This window comes from Giraffa tippelskirchi, chromosome 6 (assembly GCF_054371585.1).
Source record: "Giraffa tippelskirchi isolate mGirTip1 chromosome 6, T2T-mGirTip1v1.2.pri, whole genome shotgun sequence".
NCBI lineage: Eukaryota > Metazoa > Chordata > Mammalia > Artiodactyla > Giraffidae > Giraffa > Giraffa tippelskirchi.
Genome location: NC_137280.1, coordinates 159,706,349 through 159,727,279, shown reverse-complemented (window position 1 = coordinate 159,727,279; position 20,931 = coordinate 159,706,349). Strand labels below are relative to the sequence as shown.

General features: G+C 34.9%; 2 long non-coding RNA genes across 2 annotated transcripts in view; both read left to right on the top strand.

Moving 5' to 3' along the window:
• The window catches only part of LOC145511511 (uncharacterized), a 533,216-nt gene that overhangs the window by 471,856 nt on the left and 40,429 nt on the right, over window positions 1-20,931 (top strand). The window lies entirely within an intron of this gene.
• On the top strand, window positions 12,730-15,278 carry LOC145511512 (uncharacterized). Its single transcript, XR_014057912.1, has 2 exons — window positions 12,730-13,351; window positions 14,601-15,278. It is a non-coding gene; the product is annotated as an uncharacterized LOC145511512 (long non-coding RNA).

Here is a 20,931-nt window from a genome sequence, read left to right as displayed (position 1 = left end):
TCGGTTCCGTTACATGAAAATATTTAAGTTGATTAAACACCAGATAATGTGAGAAAATGAAATCAGGACCTTGGTTAAAAAAAAAAATATGTAAGACTGGTGTTTACTGTAGCTCAAGAGCAGAACAAAATTTTTCCTGAGAAATCTCGTAAACACCTAATATGGTCTGTGTTGCCATCACTGAAATGTATGTTAAAGGAAAAATATTAATGTGAATTACATAACCTAAAAGTCATTTCAGATATGAAATGTAGAAAGTATTCGTGGTTAAAGCTCACACACTGAAAAATGGAAGGAAGCCAAAACACTGGCACTAACACTCTGCTCTTGTTAAGAAAATGCCAAGGGATCTTTTCACAGGAGTAACTCACAGATTGCAACACAGTTACCTTAGCTGGCTCCTGATGTGCAGTATCACACCACATTTAAATTTCCATCTGTGGTGTCTGGAACTATTGTTCTCACTGTGAACTTTTTATTCCCCTAAGTAAATCTACAGGATTTGAAAGACCACAGGACAGTCTTCCTATAATGGGACAACCAAATATACTTAAGTTATACATGAAATTTGCAGTCTTTCTAGCAAGATTCAAGTCATGTCATGTTTTAAAATAAAATCAATATTAAAATTACACATCATGCTACATTGTGCTTAGTCACAATGCTCAGTCCTGTCTGACTCTTTGGCCCCGTGGACTGTATCCTACCAGGCTCCTCTGCCCATGGGGTATTCCAGGCAAGCCTACTGGAGTGGGTTGCCATTCCCTCTTCCAGGGGATCTTCCAGACCCAGCAATTGAACCTGTGTCTCATGAGTCCCCTGTGTTGGCAGGCAGATTCTTTACCACTAGTGCCTAGAAGATGCTAAATTTTGAAATATCTGGATTCATTCATTTTTCTTGGAATGTCTTTGGTGCTCTGTTGTTTCATAGTGCTTCTCTGAGTAGGAAAATTGAGACTGTGTTCCTTGACCTTTCCCTGCGAAACTTAGTCATCAGAACCCTTAGGGTGAGCCCCAGGTAATTGATGGTTATTAAGTAGCTGGATTGGTCAAGTAACTATTACTTAGCAGTTTAATTTCGATACAAATTGTCTCTGCAGTGTTAACGGGTGTACTAGTTGAATTATGATGCTGAAATTTCACATGCAGGCTCACACACATAACATCTGGTTTGAAAGTATGACAAATTGAAAGGATATTAAACTGAAACTTATGAGCTAGTTATATGACTAATTTTTTTTTTTTGCTTTAAGAAGAGGCAATGACTTTATGATCTTTAAGCTTTCTGTTTTTACTTTTTTTTTAAAAGTATATAGTTGATTTACAGTGTTTCAAGTGTACAGCAAAGTGATTCATATATATATATATGTATATGTACACATACACATGTGATTCAGTTACACATATATATTTTCTCAGATTCTTTTCTGCTGTAGGTTGTTATAAGATATTGAATATAGTTCCTTGTGCAATACAGTAGGCTCTAGTTTATTTATGTGCTAAGTCATTTCAGTTATTTCCAACTCTTTGCAACCCCACGGACTGTAGCCCACCAGGTTCCTCTGTCTATGGGATTCTGCAGGCAAGAACACTAGAGTGGGTAACCATTCCTTTCTCCAGGGGATCTTCTTGACCCAGGACTTGAGCCTAGAGCTCTTGCATTGCAGGCAGATTCTTTACCGTCTGAGACACCAGAGAATCCTTGTATATAGTGGTGTGTTTCTATTAATCCCAAATCTCTAATTTATCTCACCCCTCACTTTCCTCCTTGGTAATCATGAGTTTGTTTTTTGTGCCTGTGAATCTATTTCTGTTTTATAAATCATTTTTTAAAGATTTTATATCATTATTTTTAGATTCTATATGGGTTTGTCTAATATTTTTGTTTTCTGTCTGACTTCACTTAATATGATAATCTCTAGATCCATCCATGTTGCTACAAGTGGCATTATTTCATTCTTTTTTATGGCTAAATAATATCCCATTTTGTATGTGTGTGTATATATGGATATGTGTGTGTTTGTGTGTGTAGGCTTCCAGGTGGTGCTAGTGGTATAGAACTTGCCTGCCAATGCAGGAGACATAAGAGACTTGGGTTTGCTTCCTGAGTTGGGAAGATCCCCTAAGGATGGCATGGCAACTCACTCCAGTATTCTTGCCTGGAGAATTCCATGGACAGAGGAGCCTGGCAGGCTACAGTTCATGGGGTCACCAAGAGTCGGACATCACTGAAGTGACAAATGCATGGACATCTTCTTTATCCATTCATCTGTCAATGGACATTTAGGTTGTTTCCATGTTTTGGCTATTGTAAATAGTGCTGCTTTGAACATTGGAGTGCATTCATCTTTTGGTGTTGGAGTTTTTGTCTTTTCCAGATATATGCCCGGCAGTGGGATTGCTGGGTCATATGGTCAATCTCTTTTTAGTTTTTTAAGGAAGCCCCATAGTGTTCTCCATAGTAGCTGTACCAATTTACATTCCCGCCAACAGTGTAGGAGGGTTCCCTTTTCTCCACACCCTCTCCAATATTCATTATCAACATTTTTGGTGATGATCATTCTGACCAGAGTGGAAAGATAATTTATTGTGGTTTTGATTTGCATTTCTCTAATAATTAGCAATTTTGAGGGTCTTTTCATGTGCCTGTTGGCAATCTGTATGTCTCTTTGTATAAATGTCTATTCAGTTCTTTTGCCCATTTTTAATTGGGTCACTTGTTTTTTTCTTTCATATTGAATTATATGAGTTATTTGTATATTTTGGAAGTTAATCCCTTGTCCCTCACATCTTTGGAAATATTTTCCCCGATTCTGTAGGTTGCCTTTTCATTTCATTATAGTTTCCTTTGCTTTTCAGAAGCTTTCAAGTTTAATTAGTTGCGCAAATTAGTTTAATTTCCTTTCATTTAGGTCCAGATCTGAAGAATCATTGCTGCAGTGTGTGTTAAAGAGGGCTCTGCCTGTATTTTTTTAGGAGTTTTATAGTATCCATTCTTATAATCTTTAATGCCAATTTCAGTTTATTTTTGTATAAAGTATCAGGATGTTCTAATTTTATTCTTTTACATGTAGCTGTCCAATTCTCCCAGTACCACTTACTGAATGGAGTCTTGTCTCCATTGTATATTCTTGTCTCCTTTCTTTTAGATTAATTGACCATAAGTAAGTGGATTTATTTCTGGGCTTTATATCCTGATCCATTGATTCATGTGTCTTGTTTTTGTGCAAATACCATCCTGTTTCAATTACTGTAGCTTCATAATATAGTCTGAAGTCAAGGCATATGATTCCTCCATCTCCATTCTTCTTTGTCAAGATTATTTTGGCTATTCAGTGTCTTTTGTGTTTCCATACAAATTTAAAAAAAAATTTTCTTCATATTCTGTGAAAAATATCATTGGTAATTTGCTAGGGATTGCATTGATTCTGTAGATTGCCTTGGGTAATATGGTCATTTTAACAATATTCTTCCATCATGTAAACATCATGTATGTTTACATCTGTTTTTATTGCCTTCAATTTTTTTCATCAGCATCTTATAGTTTTTTGAGTACAGGTGTTTTACCTCCTTAGGTATATTTATTTCTAGGTATTTTATTCTTTTAGATGCTATGGTAAATGGCATTGTTTCCTTAATTTCTCTTTATATTATTTCAGGGTTAGTGTGCAGAAATGTAACGGGTTTCTGTGTATTAGTTTCTATTCTACAACTTTACCGACTTCATTGATGAGTTGTAATAGTTTTCTGTTGACCTGTTTAGGATGTTCTATATATAGTATCATGACATCTGCTAATGGTGACCTTTTGACTTCTTCCTTTCTAGTTTGGATTCCTTTTATTTCTTTTTCTTCTCTGATTGCTGTGGCTAGGATTTCCCTGTGTTTAAAAGTGGTTGAGAATGGGGATCCTTGTCTTCTTCCAAATATTGGAATGCTTTCAGCTTTTCACTGTTGAATATGATGTTAGCTTATGAGTTTGTCATATATGGCCTTTATTATGTTGAGTTGCATTCCCTCTATGCCCACTTTTTGGAGAGTTTTTTTTTATCGTAATTGGATGTTTTTATTTTTTTATATAAGGAAAAACATACTTGTATTCATTCAATCTTCAAAAAACTTGGAAGAGAATGTGAAATTAAGTGTTTTATGATCATTGAAAAGAAAGCTTATATAAATAGTCATATATATTTTTTAATGAAGATGTATGCACATTTGCTGTCTTATTTCCCTCATGCATTAACCCGATAATCATTTTTTTGTTTTATCATGTATATTTCTTCATGTATATATTCTGTCCCTTCTTAAATACTCAATATATTTGCAGTGTACAATTTTCACCTCTTCTCCATGTTCTTCAAGTTAAGATATGCAACACATTTAAAACTGTTTCTAACATAGCCATACATCAATATTTATTAAGTAATAATTACTATGGTTATTATAATATTTCTACTGAAATGGCTTTGTATTTAGTATTTGAATAGCAACAATTTTTTTTTGATCTAAGTTAGTATTTGTGGAGAGTTGCTGGTTTTAGGGGTTGCGTGATCTGCAAGGCCCTTGAAATGATCAGCTTAAGAAGCAAGAGTAAAGCAAATTTGCTCTGCAGTCTTGATGCCAAGCAACTAAATTTTTTTATCTTCAGGTTTTTGGGTCAGGACTGGGGGTAATGAACTGATTTTTCATGTCAGAGAAAGGAGTTAGTGGTTGACTATGAACTTTAAAATTCTTGGCTTTGCATTGTTTTTCTACTTAGTGACTTTCTTGGTAACTTTGAGCACATTATTCCATTTATTTAGGGTTGTTTCTTTTAGATCATTAAATTAAGAATTATATATAGGAAACTTTAGCAAAGTGTCTACCTCCTGATATGAAGGTAGCCTGAATAATATGACATAGCAATTGGACTTCAAGACAAATATTTTGAAATTTTTAAATAAAAATAGCATAGAAATGTCTCCTTTGCCAAAGTGAAACTTTTTTTTATTTTTGCTGACTTGTTATCTATCTCTTTCAAGAAACTAATGGCACAAGTGATTGACAAGGCAGTATATACATTCCCAAAGCCAGTTTTTATGACATAATATAGTGCTACAAATAAAAATGTCTATAAAGATGCATAAGTTATTTCTGTAGGAATAGAAGGGATGAGTTACATGCCATTCCATTTTGATGAACTTGAATCCAGTTTCTAATCAACAAGATTGCCCTATACAATAAACTACTGATTGTGACTGCTGGCGTTAACAGTAATAGGACAAGAAGATGTGTGGTACAATTTTCTCCATTCAGCTATTCATTTTCCTACTGCTTTGCAGGAGTCTTTATATCCTTACGATCTTTCTCAAAGTTAGCCTGATCAATTGTGCTAAATGTGCCCGGTAGAGCCAATGACTAGGAGGACAACTCTTGATTACAAAGCAGTGTCGGTTTAGCCTCAGTCCCCATTGTTTTGTGAGAGTTCTCAAAATATTAACTTAGTTTCAGGGTGCTTTTGTACCCTTTTGAGATAATGTTCTTTCCTCAAATCCCACTTAGTTGTATGCACAATACTAAATGTAAGAAAGAGATGCGTAGAAGCTGATATCCTCATGCCATATCATCTCTGTTTAGTCTCTCTGAACTCTGTAAATTCATTTTTTCTCTGCCAGTACTAACTAGAGACCATATGATGTGCTGCATTCAGTTGGAATAAAACCTTTATAAGAACAGTAATAGGAGAGAAAGCATCAACAAAACCTCTACTTTTGTCAGTCTTCATAGTCTCTAGCTCTGACATTTGGACTTGAAGTTTGGAGAGAATCTATAAAGTTGCAGTGAGAATTATTTATCCACTCCAAAAGGCTTTCGCTTGAGAAATCCAAGTTTCCATTTTCATAGCAAGTTTATAACTCAACATAAATGTCAAGGTTTAAAGAATATTCAAACACAGCATGGATATTTATTTGAAAAAAATCACTTGATAAATTTCAGAATGCACTGTTTTGCTTATTTTTAAAGAACCTGTCAAACGACATTGTTGGATTAACTAAATAACATAGTTTTCCTGGGGTAGATTGCTATGTTCACCACAGTCGGAATGTTCCTTTCTTCCCACTTTCATTTGGTATGTGTGGTAGCAGATATTTGTGTGGCTGCTATTTGTTCAAATTACTCCTATGGATATGCTGTTGAGAATACAGTGAGAAAGGATGCCTTTATAACGAATGCCCTCATACCTAATTTATTATCCATTATCCATTCTTGACAGCTTAACTATGTCTCAATGAAACTTCCCCCATGAGTTCAAATATGCTCTCTTTCATAGTGCAAACTAGAATTGTCGACCAGTTGCTGCTACCTGTATCTCTAATCACTGATATTCATTGTAGAGATACAATTAAAATTATTAACAATTTGATGTGGTTGGAAATGTTTCTTCAAAAATTCTACTGAAATAATTAAGTATATTTTCCTTTCTCATTGTTTCACTTATTCTTTGTTAGAGTAGTAGTAATAATTTAAAAATTGTTGAATTCTCAATATTTGTAAACTCTGTGCTAACAGCCTTATATGTTTAATTTCATCTGCTTCTCCAAATGACCCTATAAAATAGAAGAGGTGCTATGCTATGCCCACATTACTGGTGAGAGATCTAAGGTACAAAGAAGTTAAATATCACAGGGATATTTAAAGATAGTAGATCTGGGGTTTCAATCTAGGCAACTTCATTTCATATCTTGTCCTACTAACTGCAATGCTACACAGCATTAGACCAACAGAAGGAAGCATGGACTTTAGGTAGAATTATTTACTTGCAGGTTTTTCTTTTAGATGTTATACATAAAATTTTGAACAGTGGCTCAGAGTGTAAAGAGTCTGCCTGCAATGTGGGAGACTCAGGTTTGATCCCTGGGGTGGGAAGATCCCCTGGAGAAGGAAATGGCAACCCACTCCAGTATTCTCGCCTAGAGAATCTCAAGGACGGAGCCTGGCGGGCTGCAGCCTAATAGGGTCAGACACAACTGAGTGACTTCACTTTGTTTTGCTTTTTGGAGCCAGTGTTAGCTTAAAATTTTCCGAAGTAGTTTTAATATTAGAGAGTCAAGCTACAAAAAAGTCATAAACTGCTAAACTACTTGTAAGTCATAGGCTATTACAACTTGAAAGAGTTTTTGTACTAATTTAGTCCTATCCACACATTGTTAGAACTGGGACTCTGAGGGTCCATAAAGTTTTTTCTCAACTCACGTAGGTGGTTAGAATCAGAACCAGGATGAAAATTTAGGTCCTGTGGCATCCAATGTGCTGATTGCATTTATTTCTCAATTATGAAAGAAGACGATTTCTAGGTCAAAGTCACTCACTATCTCTTTCTTTGGGGGGAATATTTTTCTGAGTACATTGCATTCCACTGGTGTTCATTATGCTCACACATGGAAACTTGGGTAAAATGTGCACATGCACACACATGAAGTCTTTAATTGCAGTCACTTCCAAATATTTTTTGAGGCAATTAGGTCACAGTTGCGGGTGTGTGAGGGAAGATCCGTGAATAGCAAAAAATCTAAATAGCTTGGTGATAGCTGAAAGATGGTATTGGTGAGCAATGATGTTTTTGTTAATTGGAGATACTAGGTCTTCTCTGATTCCACTAGAAAATACCAGTGGAAGAGTTTTAATAAGGTATTATGGGAATGGGACGTGTATGTGGGAAAATGTATGAATTTGACTTATTCCATGTCCTGTGGGCACAATTTTTAATATTCTCAAATGCTTGACATCTTTATCTGCCAGACTAGATCTACTTTCAACAGTTTAAGGCAGAGAAGATTAAGAAAAAAGTTTCCTGAGATGTTCACAGTATAGAAAGGAGCTGTGGATATTTTCAATAAAAGAAGTCAGTCTCTTTGAGTTCTGTAAGAGAGAAGAGTAATGCCAAATATCTTCACAGGATTTTCCAATAACCTTCCATGCCAGAGAGTTGTAGAATACTTTAAATTGCTCCATCTACTTTTTTTCTCATGGAATCGGGCTATATAACATCAAAAAAAAGTGAAAGTGAAAGCCGCTCAGTCATATGTGACTCTTTGGGACTCCAGAGACTATACAGTCCATGGAATTCTACAGGCCAGAATACTGGGGTGGGTAGCCTATCCCTTCTGCAGCAGATCTTCCTGACCCAGGAATTGAACTGGGGTCTCCTGCATTGCAGGTGGATTCTTTACCAACCGAGCTATCAAAAAAGATTCTATTCTAAACTTTAAAAAGTTTATTTTTCTCCTTATGAACTTGGATAATTCATATTTAATTGATTATCTTGAGGGTTTCTGAGAAACAGTTTTATGTTTCTGCTAGTTACATTTTCATTTTCTTTAGGTAATCAAATGCTACCCTGATCACAGCAAGTTACCTTATTTCCCCAAAGAGTAGGCATTTCTCAGAGGATGTTTTCTCAGAGGACGTTCATCTCTTGGAATACTTTTCTTCTAGTTCATAGCTTCGGTGATTATCATCCTTGTTGTGTCATTGAACATGTACCATACACATCTGGTCCCATACAAATTCTCACTAAGTACTTGTGAAATTGATGAGCTTTGCTGGACTCTTTTTTTTTCTGTCCAACTGTTGACTTCATTTTGACTGCAAATCAACAGTTACTGTGACGGCACCAGTAAGTTACGTATCACCTACCATTCAGTTCATCCTTGTGTGTATTTCCCTAAGGATTAATTAATAGGAAATGACCTTCCTTGCAATGCTTACTTTAATGTTCTTGACTATCATCATCATCAGAGGAGTCACAGAAGCATAATTTAGAGATGTACACTAGAGGGTGGTGTTTTACCTGGACACTAGACTCATCAATGCATCGGCTTTGAGGAAGAATGAAAAATGTCTCCAGGAAATGTTCCCCATGTTTAATGTTACATAATTCTCAGCACATATGCCCCATTAACAAAGTTGATAAACTCCAGGGAATGGAAGCAGAGACTGAGTCACTTGGCGGCCTTGCTATCCCATTTCTTCAACACATTCCTGTAGGTGTTTGGTTTTCCTGAGCTCCACATGCAGAGTGTCACTTGAAAACCAACACTGATCACTGGGTGAGAATATATCTGACTCTAGCTACAGGGAATTGGAAAGCAAGGGAGGCAAATAGTAACTGTGGGTACAGCTATTAAACACACCGCTTCAATGCTGAAATCCCCTGAATCGTTTATGTGTACTTCCATGGCTGACCTGAGAAGAGGAACAGAAAGCCTCAGTAGCGGAGGGAAAAGTTGTTTTTGGAGAGCTCGTGTTCCTGTATGTCGCCCCCTCTGGATGTCACTCGGTTAGGAAAAAGAAAAAAAAAGTCTCCAATCTAGTGAAGCACATCTTTCATAACACCTCACATGGAATGATCAAAATGTTGCTGAAAGTCTCTCACTCTCCAGTAAACATGTTAATGTTAGTGAGAGGTTAATTCATTTTGCTTCTGCGGCTTGCTTTCATCTTTGTGTTTTTTAATGCTGGTAAAATATTTGCTCAAATCATGAACTCTATTGTGTTTTTTCATGACAAATGTCCAAATTTTCATTGACTTTTACCTGGACATGTCAATGCCTTCATGAAGAGGGGTGGGGGAGATCTCAAATGTATTGCTTTGAAGTTTCCCTTCAAGAAAAATTTATTCTTCCTGCTCTGACCAGTGAAAATTTCCTTTTAGCACATGTAGGTACTCATCTGGTGGTATAGATTTTCACACTTATATTCTTTACTATTCTTTACTACTATTGGATTCAGAAAGACTGCGGAAATCAAGATCTCCTGGAATAAATTTTAAAAGCACAGTTTCATGTGATCAAATTAAAGTTGAATTGACTGGTTCCTACTAAAGCTAAACCCTGTCCTCTACTGCCAAACTCTCTATTGAAGCTAGGTACACACTTTCCTTCAAATGTTCCTAAGCATTTGGCTCTGCTGTTTTCCTGCTCCCCTTTCTTCAGTGATACGATAACATTGCAATAATACTTAAACGCTGACATGACAGAAAACCTTGCCAGTTTGGCTCTCAACCTTGGCAAGCTTTTTGTTATAGTTGCAACCGGCTTACTCCTTGAGCTGCACAAAACTTCCAGAGCTCCTCCACAGCATGTCTTATAAAGGGGACTAAAAGGAAAAGTAAGAGAGATGCTAATTTTAGACAGAGAATAGTAAATAGGACAATAAATAAAAACTCTGTTTTGGCACATCGGAACTTTATTTTTTCCCCCTTTGAAATGTGTGATTCCTTTTCCCAAATGTTGCACTAGATTTATTTTTAAAGGTGTCATCTATTTCCATTCCAGTGCTATGTCATCTATAATTTAAATTTATGAGATAAATCTTGAGGTTCACCAGTGGAGCAGCTGGAGAATTCTAGCCACTTTGCCATTGAAAATGCAGATTTGCTGAAGGGTTTTGTGTCTGACAAGCCCCATTGAAAGCACCTCTTTTCCTTTCCTGACAAGTATCCATCAACATGTAATATTTATTCTTCTGTTATAGTTTCACTACAAATAATTGGCGGCCTCTCAGCAAGAAGACAGTTTCCTGCTGAGACAGCGCTACCGGTATAGCTTCACCAAGCCGAGAACAAATGCTCTCAAAAGAAAGTTTTCCTAGAACTGATGGATAAAATGAATGAGGGATATTTACTGAAAGGAGGGAAAACTAAATCTGCTCCTTTTGTTGCATCATAATTTTTAGTTCTGGAGTCTTCCTTCTATGACTGTCAGAATAACAATAGAATGTTCATATATGCGTGTTATGGCTGATAAAAATATTCCTGTTGACTTGGCCATGACTCCCCTTTCTCTCACTCTCTTTCCACATATATATACATACATACACATACATACATATCTGAGCCTTTAGCTTCACAATTATCTTTTTTGTACACTGTCTATGGCCTTATAATGATTTCCATTTTTAACATCCAGCAAGCATGAAAATTTTACACCCAGCTGTAGTTACTATGTTAGATGGACCACAGCCTTCATATGTCTGTCCTGATCTCCAGTTTTCTTGTAACCCCCAGACCTAGCTCCCCGTTGTTGGGAAAGAAGAGGTTCTTAAAGAATTATGTTTCTATGAAATGTGTGTGATTTGCACTCAAAGAGAAAAACGTGACAGGTAAATGAATAAACAAGTTGATATACTCTTTTTTTTTTAAATAAGTAAAAACTAGAGTGACAATTCAGATTTACCTTAATTTCTACTGCGGGGGTTTTCAAATGTTGAGCGTCAAAATTGGTTCTTCATTATCCATTTTCTCCCAATTTTCAGGAAGATCATCAAACTGTTATCTAGTATATGCCCTATTTTTAGTGTTAACCTCATGATTATTTTTCAGTGTTTAGTATCTAGAATAGCTCATATTCTAGTGAATAAAATGAATGAACAGGTAAGGGAGATATATTAAAGTACAAACACACCAATGCCAGCATAAATACCAGCTTTTAGTGAATAGACAACAGTAGTCTTGGCTGTTACTTTGCATTCTATGCTTTTCATGTAAACTTAACATTAATAAGCAATTTAAAATCCCCAGAGCTACACCCCAACATTTATTCTGAGTTACTCTTAATGAGATGGAACTGATTAATAGTTTGTAGACGTTCACAAAGTTACCCCATAACTTCTGAGGTTAGTGCTATTAGAGGAAGTTGAACAACTACCATCCGATGTGCTTCACTTGTGTTTTAAATAATATTTCAACCTAAGGAAAATAACCTGATAAGTGGAATAGATTTAGTGAAAACTCAGGAGACTAAGTATATAGTTCATTATTTTATTGGCAATTACTTTTTAAAAAATCTAGATAATATGTTTGCAATAAATATTTCCTGATTATCTTTGTGGTCACATGGCCAATTAGTAGTCAAAGTAAGATTAGAGACCCAAGCTTTAAAAATATGTACTGAACCTGCAAAGGGCATAGTTATAACAAGTGGTTAGGGGTGAGTTGAACATACCTAGTGTAACATCTTCCCTCATGAAACTTATAATCTACATAGAAGAAATATAACCTGTAAATAATTTAGAGACTAGTTCAGATATTGTTAAACTCATGTGACTCAGAAAGAAAAAAAAAAAAGGTTGGTTTAGGGACTGTATTAAGGAGGGCTGATGAATCAGCACCTTTGCCATCATTGATGAATTCTTTCCCTGGGCTTGCCTTGGACTCAGGAGCCCTGAATATCCTGTTTATTATCATTCTAGCTGAGTTTCCTTGTTTAATTTGCTAACCTTTTCCTGAACCTTAACTCCTTTCTCTATCAGACATGGCTAATACTACTTACCTCTAATTATTTTCTAAGGACTAAATGGTTGACCAACTGCTTGGTAAATTGTAAGTTGTTATAAACAATGTAAGATATCTTTATGCTGATTTTTCTGTGCCAGGAAAAAAATCTAGTTGAAGATCAAGATATTAATGATAAAATAATTATACTAGGTGATATTTATTGTTGTTTTTTTTTTTCGTTTGTGTGGCCCACCATCGTTCTCAGTTTAATGTGTTTTTGCTCATTTAATTTATGTAGCACCCTTTACTCATAGGTACGCATAGCCTAAAAAGATAGCAATGCCAAGGTGTATGATAGGTTAAAAAACAGCTACCTATACCATTCTTTAATGTCAAACTGAATTGTGAGTCATTAATGCAAAATTCTGCATGTCAGACTCAGAATTTAGTAGATAAAACTTTTGAATTCTGAGTAAAAGAGATCATCATGAACTGAGAAGGTCAAGAACAAGTTTGTGGGAGGGCTCGGATATAATCTGAACTTTTAAAGGTGGGAAGGATCTTGATATCTGAGAAGAAGGGAGAGGGGATTCTAATCCAAGGGAAAAGAAGAGCATGATCAGCAGGGAATGAAATATCTTTCATGGCACAAGAAATACACCTTGTGCCCCAGATGTGGTATTTGCTAAAAATGACTTTGGCCAATTTGTGTATCTACAGTTAGGACATGCAGTTGCTAATTTGCCTCTAGTCAGCATCACTGGCTATCATTATTAATATATGTTTAACAATCCCACATCGTATTGCTTTCAAGACATTTGAGTGTGAAGACCCTTGCATAAAAGAAGAGCAGGTTTAAAATGGACAAGAGGAATATATTAACTCAAAAGGGATGAACTCCCAAGGTTTATAAGTAAACAGCTGTTCCTTCAGATGCAAAGAAGGGTGTAATAAATATTATAATGGAAAACACAAGAGTGTTTTAAAATATGAAATCGTGAGATTGTGAAGACTCCTGGACCCTATTGAGAGAACTCGAAATAGTTTTAAGGTCTTTAAGTTTTTCGTACTTGGTGGGATTAGCCGCATTCAGTAGGTGAGCAAAATGAGTCACGAAGGTTGTAACTTGCCCACGGTCATGCTGCTAATTCGCAGTAGTTTAAGGATTAAACTATTGCTTGTTTATCTATCATGTGTTGGGTACTGAGAGACACTTCCCATACATTTTCTCCTTAAATCCTTACAATAAGTTTGTATGTGCGCCATTAATACTGCCACTTTTGCAAAGGTTTTTACTACACATTTCAAGTTAAGACTGGAGCCTCTGGTTATCATGATATATTCCAATAGTCCCAAATTTCAGACCCTCAGGACAGACACTTTTGCTCTTTCATGTCAGCAGCATCAGAACCTCAAATCTAAGAAATTTGGTGTCACAAGAACCTCACCAGCCCTTCATGTGGGTTATTAATACCTAGTCAAAGCCACTGGTACATTCAACCTGCTTGTGGTGGAAAAACCTCCAATACAGCAGTTACTAAGACAAAACATCAGAGTTCTCTGACTCTATATTTTGTTCAATAATTTAAAGATATCTTTGAATAATATGGGTAGTCAAATTGCCTGCTTTAAAGAAGAAAAGTAGGCCGAGACTCGGTAATTCCACACCTGCTTCTGGCTAGCCATGGCCTCTAGAGCTTTGGAAAAATGACTCAACTTTTCTCAGGCCTATTTTGGGTCCCTGATGCAGAAACCTTCTGAATGAAATATATCTTGCAGTTGATATCCTGCTTCAAATCTACTTGGGGCCTCAAACAGCAGGGTGTCTAGAAATACTAGTCTCTGCTACGAGAGCAGAAATCTTAAAGAGCCATGCAAATTGGATCCACCCGGTCTTTAACTTGGGCCAATTCTTCCACAGTATGTGCAGACGCATTCTTAGTTGACTTGACTGCATAATAGAGATAATTATAAGTACTTACTTATCTCACAGGGGTCTACTGAAGATTAATTCGTTAATGTTGGCAGACCAAAGGTGCAATATATGTGCTAAGTATTATTATTATTACTGTGCCACTTATCTTGAAAGAATGTTTCTGAAGTCATAGTGCCTATGTGCCATCTGCTCACAGCAGCCTTTACCATCTCTCTACTCAGAGACTGAATCCGGTATCTGAATAAATAGATGTGCTCAAAAAAAAAATCTATCACACCTCCATCTGTGCTTATGGAATATGAATTCAGACATAGGCAGAAATGCAAATCAATCACAAGTGGAGAGGCTTCTCCAGTGCCCAGAGTCACATTTTGAGATGTTGCTCTAATATTCTTGCTTTTCATTTTAGAATCCGCTAACTCACGATGCGAGGCTTCTGTGAAATTCTCTCTGCTGCATCTGAAATAGGATGTCATGTTAGAGGCCCGAACTGCCTTCTCTTTTGTTCCCAGAAAGTTGAAAGAGAAAACTTCCCCAGAACACATTCACTGCCAATCTTTTGCAGAAATTAGCTCTATGCTTTTAATGCTTTATATATTAGTATAATTATCAGAAGCTAATGAGTTTTTAAAGGTTCCTATATGAAATCATGATTTTGAAACTTCCCTCCTGCTGGAATTATAACTACGTTACAGACAACACCGCATGATCTATGACCCATTTTTACTAATGACCAAAGAATGAAGATACAGCTTTTTATGAATACGAACCCCTTCCAGAACATGACAGGGCACTGCAACTGTGAAAGCTCTGAAAATCTGAAAGATTCAAACCTTAAACTAAAATTATCCAATGTTTCACGGATGCCACTGCTGTAATATAAATACCATTTTTTGCTTTTGAAAAAGTTATTGGTATCACAATTATCGTAGATATTCACTATTCTTCTGAGCTGGGTGGCTCAGTGGAGTTATTTCTTCCCTCATCATCCTACTAGCTCTTCCCTGAGTCTGCTGCCGAAAGTAAATTTATCTTCTCTCTGAAATGTGCCTCCCTTGATTCATAAATCCAGAATAATTCCAATAATGTTTTTGTATAGTTTTATTTTTTGTATCCAGTTTCTTTACAAATTTCTCATCTAATCCAAGGGCATGCTAAAACATCTTTTATGGTGATAGTGGAATTATTAATCAAGTAGGAAGTAAACTCTGGTTCATTGAAGTTCCTATGGCTTTTTATATGCATAACCTGATCTCATGGGGATGCAAGCAACATTTGAATTCAATTCATCTAATCTAAATTATGCATCTACCTTATGAATTGGTTAGGTTTTAGGAATATAAAGAAGACTGAAATATCTTACCTAGTCTCTACCCAAGAAGATAAATCTATATCTAACTATATTAAAATGATAAGTTCCGAAGTAGGCAATTTGAGCAAGTCTTGAGAGAGCTCAGAAGAGGGAATGATTCATTCTCCTGAGAGTCAGGAAGGAGAGTTCCAGAAGTCTTGGATGATGTTTGAAGGGTATCTGAGAAGATGGATGATGTTTGAAGGATATCTGTGAAGGATGAAAACAGCATGGGTAGTAGAGAAGGTACAGAAGGCATACTTGGTTGTCCTGACTCTGTACTTGCAAGAAGACTGCTACCCCTTTCAACTCTGCTGTGTCCTGTCTTGTTAAAAATGAGCCTTGGATACCCTTCACATTTTCAAAGTTTTCTTCTTAGACTCTTGGATTTTACTACCCTCTCAAATCTCAGATCCCTTGACCTAGTTTTCCATTGCTTGCCCCTATACGTGAAAATAGATGTCATTCCCTATTTTGAACTTTCCCTTGAACATGACTTCAGCTCTGATTACAAAAGTGCAGCAACCCCAGATACCACCCCCCTGAGGTCCCTGCAGAGTTCACACTGAACACCTTGAGGAGACTTGAGAATGTTTTCAGGCCGAGGAAACTATAACGGGAAAAAGAAAACATAGACGGCAAAGGTTAGGACTTGTGTAACAAAACGCAAGCTGTCCGAAAGGGCCAAAGCTCTCCGTTCCCTCACGCACCAGGACATTTGACAGAATGATGTAACCAGCCCCACAATAGCAGCGATACTGTGAAATAGCCAGGTAATCCTACCCCAGCAATGCCTCAGCCCATCCCTCAGAAAATGCTAATTATAGACAGGGTATGCACACAAATAGGCTTAACTCCCTGAACAGCCATGACATCATTTCTTCTTAGAGAAGATGATCTAATCTATCATTCCTTGAACCTAGATTCTGCCCATTTAGGGGTCCAAGTCTCTCAGGAAATAGTTCTTAAGAACATCTAAAAAAATTAAATATTTTATGAACTTCCTGATTACTAATTTGTGATAGAGTAAATGCAAAGGTATTCAGTGGCTTGAGTCTTGGGTATTTTAGACCTTGGTTGCCTTTGCCAACCCATTTGTTAGTGATACAATAATGGGTATCAGTTGGGGAGTCAAGGTTGCAGCTGGATTTGCTGATTTTTAATCGTACTCGTGTTATTGAATAGACCAAGAGTCTGAAACCCTTGTCCCCTCAGGGATAATGTTGTGATGGAATGGGGCTAGCTCAGAAGACTTGCAGCAAGACAACTTATGCAGTGCCTTCTCTGTAGACTAAAAAAGGGAGTCTGGACTCAGGGCTGTAAATTTGGCACTGTCCATGAGTTCTAAATTGATTTTAAAATGAATGAGGTAATGGAATACTCAGACAGAAGGCTCATCCATTATAGAAATACACCTCAAATTGGTCCTTCTTTTGGTAAAGGCTAAAGGAGTACTTGGAGTTAAAACTTGGCAAGTTATTTGCTTACCAGGTCTTGCTGGGATTTGAATTAACTGTCACAGTGATAAAATTTTCCTAGAAACTAAATGAAAAAGCCAACATAAATGTTACAGAAAGCCTTCAAAATTTTCAGAATTAACTGTTTGATCTAGTTAGCACCTCTAGTTCTGTTGGTCCAGTCCATTTAAAACAGCTTTCTGAGAGGGGATGAAGAGTGAAATTGAAGCAAATTACACATATGGCATGGGCCTATCTATTTGTGTAATAGAAGAAGAGGCAGAAAACAGAGAGAGAAGGAAATGGGAAGAAAAGAGAGAGTGCGAAGAAACAAATAAAATGCTCCTTTAGCAGACCCTGAAAATTCTCAATCAGGTCATTAAAAAGAACAACAAATTAAAGAGTATTTAAAAAGCATTCAAAACGCATCCAGCTGAATAGAACCCACATGCCTCTGTGAGCTTTTCACAGTTCAGGAGTTTCTTAGTGTACTGAGACTCTACTAAGTTGCATGTGGTTTTCATTCTCTTGTTTTTATAGCTTTTTGGTATTTACTTTGGATCTGTTGAGACCTCTAACCATTTTCTGGTCTGAAGATGCTGTTGTAGACAATATCACAAAGATAATCTCTTTTTATAACTATCCCATCACACTAAAATCTGGCATCTTTACTCTTTATTTAGTATGTCATAATTTAATCCTCTCAGCTACATTATGAAGTTGTTACCCATATCTCTCTTTTGTTGCTTAGTTGAGACTTCTGAAGATTGAATAACTTGCTCAAATAAGTGGTACAGCAGCTTCAAAACAAGATTGTCTGAATTTAATTCCTGTACTGTTTTCTCTAAATTACATGCATGCTATTAAATTCTTGCAGCCTCATTTATGTGTAGGAATCGTTCTGCAGTTGCATGATTAAAATTTAAAAAGATTACATTGACCACTGAATATCTCTTTACCTCCCCTTGACTCTCAGAATTATTTTTGCCTTAAGGGGACAAATAGTAAGATGACAATTATGACACAGAATGTTGTTATCAGACTTTTAAAACTTTTGTAAAATTTATCTGTCACTGTCAAATCATGAAAATATGAAGTTTGTAAAGAATCTAAGTAATGCTTACTTTAACTTCCAGGTTTAATTTTTTTAATATTTTAAATTTAAAAAGTAATACACACATATAAATACATATATATGAAAAAAATTCCAAACAGTAAAGAAGTTATAATATGAAAAGCACTCTTCCTTCCATCCTTGTTCTGCAGTCCCAATTTTCAGATTAGAGTCTTACATTGTATTTTAAACAATTTTCAAATACATGCAGACATAAAATATTTATCTTTTTTAAAACATATTTTGGTGATATTTTCATTATCAGCTCTGTAGCTTTCCTTGCTTTTCATAGCTTCAGAGTTATTCATTTATGAGTAGACTGAAATTGATTTAACCCATTTATGACTGCTTGACATTTAGAGATTTTTACAGATTTTTGTTCTTTCTAAGTATGCTGCAATGAACATCATTGTTTTTATTTGTTTATAGATGTATATATAAATGCTGGATAAATGCTTTGAAGCTGCATTACTGAGTCACAGCTTAGATAAATTTATAATTAAATGTCTGACTAAATTTTCCTTCAATGTGTGCCTATTTTCTACATCAGTTAGAATGTATAAAAAATATGTATGTTTATTATAAGTACAAAATTATCTTCTTTAAAAAGCTTTATAAAATATTTTCTTTAATTCTTCATATTATGGGGCTTGGGACATAGAATATATAAATTTTTATGTAGTCAAATTTGTTGATATTTCCTAATGTTGCTTTAGATGGTTACTCTTATTTAGAAAGAGTATTTCCATGTCAAAACTATTTTTAATGTAATTTTTTAGTACTTTTAAAGTTTTATTTTTACATTTAAATCTTTGATACGTCTGGAATTTACTGGGGTCTACTCTTAAAGCCATAATAATTTCTTTATGGCTAGCTAGCTGCCCCAACATGTTTATTCAGAAAGTTATTTGTTTTTCATTGATTTGAAATGCCAACTTTATCATACAGTAAATTCTCACTTGTATTTGTTTCTTTCTTGACTGTTTCTTCCATTTAATTGCTCAATCTTCCTATTTAGACACCAGCACCAAATACTTAGTTGTATTAAAATATATTTTACTATGTTATGAAGGTATTCTCCTTCCCTGCATCTTATTTTTTCAGAAACTGGCTGCTAATTTTTTCATGTTTATTTTTACATAAGAAATTTAGAATCAGCTAGCTCAATTTCCAAAAATAAGGCTGTTGGTATTTTATTTGGATCTTGTGAAATCTGTAGATTAATTTAGTTTGAACTTACAATTTTACAGTATTGAATCTGTGCAGGAATAATTTTTATCATTTTTCCTTTTGAAGCCTTTTAGAAATACATATCCTTTAGTAGAATTAAAATATTTTTTCCATAGAGATTTTTCACATTATGTGATTAACTTCATACCTAGATATTTATTCTTATTTTAAAGATGGGATTCTTATTTCTCTCCTTTTTTTAAATAGCTGGATATGTTTGTTTCTAGGAAAGCAATTTATCTTCATGTAGTTATTTGGATTTGGCTCCCTGAGTTAATATTTTTATTGCTTTTAATTTTATTTGTTTCACGTTTTCTAGTTGTATAATCATCTGAAAAAAATGTTGCTTTATCCTTTCCAGTATTTACATCTTTTATATTTAAAATCAGTTTACGTTTCTAAAAAGTTTTTAAGGTATATATCATCTGATACTACTACGGTAATATTAAGTATTTAAATAATAGTGATATTAGTAAGTATCCTGTTTTATTGTTACTCAATTTAATGAGGATACTTTTAATATTTCACCATGTTTATGGGTTTTGCTTTCAGACATATATATCAAACAGATTAACTTATACAAAATACCAGTTATTTTATACAATTTTATTAAAAACCAAAATTCTATTTATCAAATGACTTTTTCCAGTGTACAAAGATAATCATCTGCTTTTATTTTCTTACTTTTAATATCTTACTATACATTGATAGATTTTATGTAAGGAAGTTTTCTAACATATCCTTGTATATGTTTTGCATAAGGATATTTATATTCCTTTAATAAAACTTGTTAATCTTGTTCGATCCTTTTAATAGTCTGAGAATTTTTGTTTTGTTTTATATACAAAAGTAGTATCGGTTGTAGTTTTTTCCACCTTTTTAAATCTGGAAAGATGTTTTTCCAGATTTAGAAAATTAATTTTATGTTGGTTTCATAAAAGATAAACTTGGAAGCTATGTTTTTGTGTTTTCTAGAATATTTAAAATAACTTTATAATTTTTCTGTTTTTCAGGGGATGTTTAGAATTCATCACTGAAACTCTTTAGTAAAGGATTGGCTTGTTTACAGTTAGGGATGAATAAATATTTGTCCTAATTTATCCCCTAAGAAAATTGAAATATCTGCCTTTACCTAATTTGACTTTTGCTGTCTTTAGGAACAATTTTGTTTCTACTGTTATTATAATAAAGCATTCATCCTTTTCACACATTTAAGTTTATCTTGAGTGTGTGACAAGTATTTTCTCATAATTATTTTCATTTTCTCTTCATCTGTATTTTAACAAATTCTAACTTTTTATTTTATTTATTGTATGTGCTTTCTCCTTATCCTATTTTTCCAAGATGAGTTTATACATACACACATACATACACATGCAGGGACACACATACATATTCTTAGATTTATACATGTATATAGTCATATATAATGTATGTGTATAATAAATACGTAGTATAGATATGTAATTATAGTTACTAACACATTGAATTTTTCTTTTTTATTACATGTACTTTTCTGTGAATATTATTATTCAATATTACATATATATGCATATTTATTAATATGTGCATGCATGCCTAATATATA